We start from the raw sequence: 9,047 nt of genomic DNA, 5'->3' as shown, positions 1-9,047 counted from the left end.
GAGAAGGGGATTAATTCTTCTCAACTTTTGTTTGAATGGTTTCTCATTTTCTTTAATAGGAATAGTATGCTGAATAATGGAAGGATCATACTATTTTAAGTCAGCATAACTCCAAGAAAAAACATCAAAAAACCTCTTCATCATCTCAATATATTTGAATTTCATATCAACTGAAAGAAACTTTGAAATTTTGATCATTTTAGGCAAAGCTAATGTACCCAGATTACAGCTTTCTACTTCCTCTTCATCAGCTTGTATCTTTGGCAATTTGAACACATCATTCTAATCAAAAAGCTTCTCAAGAGGAATAAGACCCTTTGGTATTGAATTATTCTTTAATTGCAAGACTTCAGAATTTTCTTTAGACTCAACAAGCATGTTTTGTTGATCTACTTGAGTACTTTCAAATTCTTCTTTCAGCTCAATAAAATTCTTTACCTGTTGATCATCTTCAAAAACTTGCCAATTGGTGATATTATCTGGTATAGCTGGTCTATGACGAACTTCAATCTCATATTTCTTAGAAGAATGAATAGGAATGACAAAAAGACTTTCCGAAATAGCAAGAGAATCAGCAACGAAATTTTGGTCTCTATTTTTGACAATGAAAGAATAGGCTTGAAAATTCTCCAACATGTCTAAAACTAGATTTCTGTATGCTCTCATTCTTACATCCTTTGTTTGATAGACACCTTCAACTTGTCTAATAACCAATTTAGAATCTCCAAAAACAGAAATATTTTGAGCCTTCATTCTTATCAAAACATCTAGACCCAAAATCAAAGATTCATATTCAGCCATGTTATTTGTGCAATCAAAATTCAGTTTGTAAGAGTAAAACTTACTCTCATCACTTGGACTTGTAATCCAAATTCCTACTCCTGCCCCTTCTTTTCCTGCTGATCCATCAAAGTATAATGACCACCATCCCTCCATCTCTTTGTCATTTACTTGCTGATTTTCTGAGTGCTGATTTTCTGCTTTCATTTCTTCCAGACCACTATCAACTGACTCATTGAAAAGAATGGTAGATCCAAGTTCAGTATCAAATGAATAAATAGGAAAATTCTGAGGTTTATCTTTGCTTCTTACCATATAAGCCATTCTAGTCTCCCGATACAATCTCCTTTGTTCACCAAAAACAGGAATGGTGGCATAAGTAAGGTCCATCTGCATTGTGCCTTTAATTTTTGTTGCCCATGATCTTGATAGCAACATCCCAAACTTTGGTGGAATATCACCAACAACAACATCTTTGATTAAACCAATACATTGAACTCTTTTTGAGTCAAAAGAAAACAAATCCTTATATGGTCTTGTTACCTGTAACCCTAACCTTTCCATAATTACTTTGGGCATGAGATTATGAGAAGCCCCTGAATCCAACATAGCATTATGTAAAGTCATATCATGAATACTAATGCTTACATAGAAAGGAGGAAACTCTTCATTTTGATCATCTTCTAACCTTGGACCCAAATATATAGTAGGATTATCTTCTTGGACATTTAAAATATCAGCAGCTCCTGGTTGTGAATTCAACATCTCAACAATCTTGCTTCTATATTGATTTACCTTGAGAATCTCACTAAAAGGGACTGATATTTTAATCTTTGAAATTTCATTCTCAAGGTTGAAAACAGAAACAGACTTTTCAACTTCTTTGATAGGAGGAGGAAGTTGAGTGTCTTTTCTACCAAGTGGAGAGTCTTTCTTACCTTCAGCAACCTTTGGGGTATCATTTTTGGCTTCAGAAACCTTTGAAACATCTTTCTTAGGCTGCGCTTTGTTTGCAATAATCGGCACATTTCTATTTCTAAGATTGTATTGTTTTTGCATTTCAAAGATAGCATGTTGATACCCTTTAAGATAATCTGAAGGTTCTTCTCCTTGATTAACCAAATCTAACTCATCATGCTCTTCTTTAGTCAAGAAAATTCTTGACATCTCTTCGTCAAGACAATGGATATATTCTTCAGAAATTTCAGGATCGTCTTCTTCATCAACCAAATTCTACTGAAAAGGAGGTCTCACTGAAGGGTCAGATTGCTGATTTCTATTTTCTCTTCGTCTTTGTTGGTTTTGAGGTCTCCTAAATTGAGGGTTTCTAAATTGAGGTTCATGTTGCACAGGAGGAGCAGAGGTGTTTCCAAGAGCTAACCTATCCATCAACTTCTCCATGGTTTTCATCATTGAGTCTAATTTATCTTTAGGAGTTGAAGAGGAAGGTTTCTCTTCTTCTTTCAATTTAGTTTTTCCAATTTTTGACTTTTTAGCAGCTATTATGTTTACCTCTACCTTTATAGCATTACTCTGCATTTCAACAAGTGTAGGTGATTCTCTTTCTCTCAACAAAAGACAAAAGTCATAATCAAATGCTTCAGCATATCTCATTTGTGCAAGGGCCTCTGGGGGTTTTCAGCTGAGCTGGAATTGAGTTAAACACTTTATTGAATATTTTTGAAATTTTTTGAACAGTTTCATCAGGTGCCCTTCTAAGGTTGTTATATTCAGTAAGTGTTTGAACTGAATTAGTTATGTTTCCCCATTTTCTTAGAAAACTGTCTTCAAATTCAACCCAGTTTCGAATGCTTCCTGGTGTAAGAGCTTTAAACCATTTTCTAACTTCACCAATAAAGGTATGTGCAAATAGTCTTAGCTTCACATCCTCATCATCGACTTCTTCTCTGTCAGAAAAATCATTAAATACGTCTACATGTTCTTCTACTATAATTTTTTCATCACCACCCCAAGTAGGGATCCTAGCAACATATTTACTAGGAAGGTCATGCAAAACAATAGGGAGCATGAGTGGGGCATACCTAGCAGGTGCAGCCATGATTAAAGGAGGAACAGTAGTTGTAGGAATAACAGGAACAGAAGATGAAGAACTGATATGAGGAGGACTGCTTGGTTTCTGTAAACCACTAGGAATAGCAGAAACAGAAGATGAAGAACTGATATGAGGAGGACTACTTGGCTTCTGTAAACCACTAACAAATGAACTCCAATTTGGAAGAGGTAAACCAGCTTTAGATTTCAACAGGACTTCGAAAGGGTCAAGTTCTTTCAATTTATCTAAAGCCTCTTTTTCTAACAATAGCTCAGAGGTAACAACTTCCCAAAACTCTTCTTTGTCTTCTTGTGATACTAGGGCTGAGGTGTCAATTCCTCTCTTTTGCAGGTCTAAGATAATACCAATGAGTTCCTCTTCATTTTCTGATCTAAACAACACTTCATGAATTTTATCATCAACTTTTTTGTCTTCAGGACTTCTTGAGAATTCAGAGAGAAAAGATTTTGAATAAGATGGAGTACCTGATATTTCTGAAAATCTTTGACTGACTCTTGAAGCAGTGTTTGGATTGTCTCCAATGGTAGGTGGATTGGGATCAGGATTGCTCCGTGTGTATCTCCTTCTTAAAGCCACCTTTAAATCTTTGAAAATATATGGAGTCACCAAGGTAGATTGCAGCCTCGAGAAACTTTCTGAGCTCCTGCTACCTTCAAAAGTTCAGCTTCTTGATTTTGGGAATGAGTAATCTTTAGGCTCCTGGCAGACACACCAAAATGTTATCACAAAATTTGACCCTGATAGGCTGCTGATCAAGTAGACTCTGAGTAACTCTTTCAAACCAATATTTTGGTTAAGGCTTAGCCTCCTCAACCTGAGAGGGCTCTCTCAATAGGTTTAAGATTTTTGATTAATGATTAGATGGCTAACTCTAGGAACAAAATGGACAAATGTATAAGTCAAGGCACTTAGAGTTTAGGTTTAAAAATAAAACAGTAACACAATGAATCAACATAGTTTACAAGCATGTGAAGGAAGTTAGATCATTTCCCAATGAATTCTAAGTATCACAAGCTCATATCACTACAAAAAAGTAATTGAACAAGGCCATAATAACATCAAACACATAAACTCCTTGTGAATCTTGAGTAGTCAAATTCATCTCTGTATTAAGTTTGAAAAACCACAGTTTCTTACAATAACACAACTTTCTTTTACTAATGAAAATTCCAACCTTGAGGAATTCAGTTCTCAAGCTTTATATAGAGTTTTACAACCTTGGATACTATGATCCATCTTTGGAGGAATTTGAATTCCTGAGTTTGACACCTATCTATTCATAAAACAACCTACTTAATTACAACTTGACAACTAGCTGTCTTTAAGAGTCCTAATACAAATAGGAGTGAAACTCCTAAAACATGCTTTAACGACCTTATCTATGACTTCAAAACATTCTTTAATTAGCAGCCAACCCATGTATTTGAGCTTGATGATGTCCACAATGCTGTTACAAAACTTGCTGAGTCATGACCTAACTGTCCTAAAAACTAGGAGACATAGTTCCTCCTTTTAAGGCCCTTAATCCTTAATGTTTATCTTCAAACAGTTTTTCCGGTGTACATGTGGCATGCATTAATAATCCATAAAAATTTCATTAAAAAGGAAACTCGAAAATATGGAGGAAAGGATGAAACATTACTGTGCTACGAAAATACTCTGTTTTCGTAGCACAGTCTTTACATCACTTATGAAATAATTCTTTGAAGTTTGCTTTCTACACCACTGCCATCTGAAACTTCATACGTGATCCCATGTTTACCAACGACTTCAAAATTTGGAACTAATCAGACCTTACCTCCGGAAAACATCCATAAGTGCTAAATGTTCATCTTCAGCAGTTTCGTAGCACGCTACGAAACTGCTGTGTATGCTCTTTTTCAACATGACCTTCAAAAATCTGTAGTTTGGAAGTTTTTTCAAAATTCCATGAAGACTGATATGATTAACCAAAAATAAAACCACTTACCCTTATAAGATGTTCTTCTTCACTGCTATCGTTCCTTTTATATGCCCAAAACTCTTTTTATGTGCCAAAACTGTTTTAAGATATATCCTTCACTGCCATTTTTCATCACCATGTTTCATTATTGCTGTAGACCCTTTTCCAGATTTGGTTAATTGTATTTCTAGGTCTTCAATTTATCTCTTCAATCTCCTGTTTTTAGCTCTCAGTTGAGCATTAGTCCTCCTTACAAATCTTGCTTCTTTGATTGCAGGAACAGTCCAGGTGTAGTACTGAGTTTCACTGGTTACTATTTTTGGTTTGGAAACCTTTTCAGCTTCCCAAAGTGCCTTCATCCTTTTGAAATCTATCCTTTCAGCAGCATGCCCTCTTTCTCTCACTCTTAGTCTAGCAATTTCATTGTTAGCAGCTTTTAACCTTTCTTCCATAACCTCGTAACTGGCTTTTTCTGTTTGAGTGGTAGGAACTGTGTTTTTTTCACCTTCAGGTCTTGGATACGGAAAGTCTATCAACTCTTCTTGAACAACAGAGGCTTCTTCTGTTCTCTCTAGCTCAATATTGGACTCTTGCATCTTCTTGGATTGCCGGGTTAAGGGTTTTCTAGGTTTGAAACCAAATGTTGTAACATCATCCTCAAATTCCAATTTCTTGGAGGGTTTCATTTTCTTCGAATTTCCTTGATCAAATTTTATCACATCTGCCTGTACCAAAGGGGATTCTGCAATATCAATGGCTTTTAAAATATCATTTAAATCACCCTTCAAGCTTGAACCTTCTCCCGAGATCACTGTTTTACCTTTCTCCTTTGCAATTTGACTTCTAGTCAATCTCCTTTGAACTGGTTTGTTGGTTGACTGTTCTTGTGTCATTCCTTTAACCTCAGATATCTTTTCCTTTGTAGATTTAGGAGTTTCAAGAATGAACACTAGTGTTTTGCTTACTTGCTCTTTCACCTACTTCCTAGGTTTCAACTTAACATACCTTTTTGCCCTGGACATTACAGACTTGCTAGTTTTTGCTGATGGAGTTCCTTTAACCCTAGGGCTAATGTCTACACCTTGTTTTTCTGCTCCAAAGTCACATAAAAACAAAAACGAAGACCATTCTTTGTTGATCCTTTTGAGTTCATGTAGAACTATCAGTTTAATTAGACCATGATGAAATAGGGAAGTTTCACATCCTTGAGATTTCAACTGTACTTTATTTGCCATCTTAGCTACACTTCGAAATAAGAAGTAAGGAAAATCTAAAGAAATCATACCAGTAAAATGTAACAGGAGTTTAAAATGATATGAATAAACATTTTGATATCTACGTTCACAGGTAAAATAATGTTGAATGTTGAAGAGAAAATTGGCACAGCTGTCCTTGATGTAGTCTCTGGGAACTCCCTTGGTTAAGTCGGTTTCTACAAACTCTAGCTTTAGAAAAACCTTACATGGTTCCATGTCGAATTTGAAGTTTTTGAACCATGTATCTTGCCCCCTAGGAATTTCTGTCACCAAAGCTATGACCTCTGGAGAAATTTGCAAGTTCAACATTCTGACCTTTGTGCTTGAGGCAGTGAAATGTAGTGCAAACTCCTTTGTCACTTGAGTATGTCCTCCCTGCAATTTCTTACAAAACTTCCAGCATCCTGCTTTCTTGAAGGCTTCTACAACTGATTTGTCTCTGACTAAGACCTCGGTGCTTTCAGGCTCTGTTCTTAAACAATGACCAGACCTGTGACGTTTCTTCTCCTCTATCATCTTTCCTTCTGAATTCCTGTAACAAAACTGGCCTTGCTTGAAATTCTTTTGATCAACCTCACTTGCCAATGGTGGTCAGCCTTCCCTGAATTATGGATTAGGAAGACCTTGGTGAAAAATTACCAAAGCTTACTGTTCGAAAACAACTCTATTTGAGGGTTTACATACAAACTAAAATGATGAGACTAAGCCAGCCCTTTCGAATTTTAAATTATCTTTCATATGAGCCCTAAATTCGAAATGATGAGTTTGGATGGCGGCATGCTTAAGGACTGACTCCTAGTTGACACCTAATAATGAAAATTTTAACTGAATATTAATGTATTGATGTTTGACAAGACTACTCTACGAATCCACGCTTTCGTAGTGTGCAGGGAAAAGCGCTATGAAAAGAGCAGCGTTTTCATAGCGCAAAATAGACATTTTACACTGTCTGCGCTACGAAAACATGGTTTCATGGCTAATTCCAAAAATTTTCAAAATGGCTTAAGCTAAGAGTTTCCAAAAAGAATGTAAGACTCATGAAACATGGAAAAAGGATGTTAGACTTTATTTTGGATATGAAAAATTAAACCTTTGAGACTCCTAACCTATCACCTATCCATTAAAACATAGGGTGACTTGAAACTTATCTAAGACCATGACTAGGAACAATGTAAACCCCTATTTTGGTGATAACAGGGGGTACCCACCTACATCTGCTGGTACTAAAGGTAGTGCCTCATCTACCTTGTCCTTATGTCAGGTTGTAATGCTTTGTTAGGGTGCCATAGATAAAGAGTGATATATGCCGTAAGAGAAATATTTGTGATTGTTAGTGCATATTGAGTATGATGATCTGATTTTTCCTCCTCCTCGACACTATTTTCCTCTTCAATGGGAAAACGTCCAGAATGCCCTTTGAACATATGAAATTTCCTTGGGAAGCTTTTGGAGTCCATGTTCATAGAATTTTTGTTGATTCTCTCAAAGAATGTTCCACTCGCAGGAGTTAATGAAGGTGAAATCTTAATCTTTGGTCCATATCCCACAACTCCATTAAACCCTGACCTCGTCTAAAATTTATCTTTAGGGAGCACATGGGTTGCCATATAAGAGTCATTTATTGCATATCTCTTTCCTAGATATTCTCCAGGGCTTTCTTTATATTCTTGAAGTCCCATGGCATGAGACGAACATTCATTTAATGGCGCAAGTGTTTTATACTTCGAGATATGATTAGGGCCTACAATAAGGGAGTGAATAGATTTTCACAATTCAGTTAGCTTTAACACCCCCCTCCGTAGTAGAATATTTCCCATTCTTATCTCCAATTCTTTCATGTTCCATATCTATCTCCTCACACTCGTTCCCCTTCACCGAGTTAAATTTTTTGTCTTTAGATAAAATCTCATTATGAAAGCCTTCAAATTCCTACAACATTTTAAGATCATGCAAGGACGTTAATTGCATACTTTGAAATAGCTTTCCATAAGCAACTGAATCAACAATTTGATTTGTTGATGAAAAACTGCAACTTGGTTGCACTAACTTTGACATCCCTAACCTTCCTGTTGTACCCTTTGCAAATCCATTGATTGATGAATTAACCTTGGGTTGACAATCCACTTCCAAACTAGGTCTTTTATTCCTCTGTGAAATTTTTTAAATACTCACATCAACCTCATCTGAAAGGTTTTCATGAGACTTCAGTCCAGCTGACTTTAACTGATCAAGAGGCTTATGATTAAGTAAAATGACTTAGCTAGACTACATTGAACCTACTCCATAACTACACCTCCTTTTAGTAAAGGTGTACTCTCCATGTCATTTTTTTCCATCCCACTTAGTTCCTTTTGGAAAGAGAAGTCTAAAATAATGTCATCTTCAAGTAAAATCTTGCAGTCACCTTTTGCACCATGATTTTGGGGACTTCTCACTTCAAAACTAGATCGAAAAGAGCAGGATTTTAACGAAGCAACATGAAGGTGAACCTGGCCCTATAAACAAGTAAGAGAGATTTTATTTTTGGTAGATTGAAAATGCATACCATTAACTCTCACTTGAGATGACCTTGTATAAGCAAAGGCACCATCATTAGTTGTGGAAGATGATAGACACGAAGGTGAGCTTTTCCTAACATTTTCATTTCCAACCTGCATTTTCCCTTCCCAAAGTTGTTAAGAATTGCCTTGGAAAAGTGCAAGATAGAAGGATTGCACTTTTTTGATATGGAAAAGCCTTTGAACTATTACTTCCTAAATAAGAGAAATATTTTAGTAAATGAATGTTTTCATTATGAAAGCCTTCAAATTTCTACAACATTTTAACATCATGCAATGATGCTAATTGCATACTTTGAAATAAATTGTCGTAAGCAATTGAATCAACAGTTTGATTTGTTGATGAAAAATTGAAACTTGGCTGCACTGACTGTGACATCCCTAGCCTTCCTGTTGTACCCTTTACAAATCCACTTATTGATGAGTTAGCCTTGGGT

Source organism: Pinus tabuliformis, chromosome 8 (assembly GCF_031772625.1).
Source record: "Pinus tabuliformis cultivar Carrire ecotype Pingquan chromosome 8, CPIR1, whole genome shotgun sequence".
Taxonomy (NCBI): Eukaryota; Viridiplantae; Streptophyta; class Pinopsida; order Pinales; family Pinaceae; genus Pinus; species Pinus tabuliformis.
Note: the sequence above shows the minus strand (reverse complement) of the source record.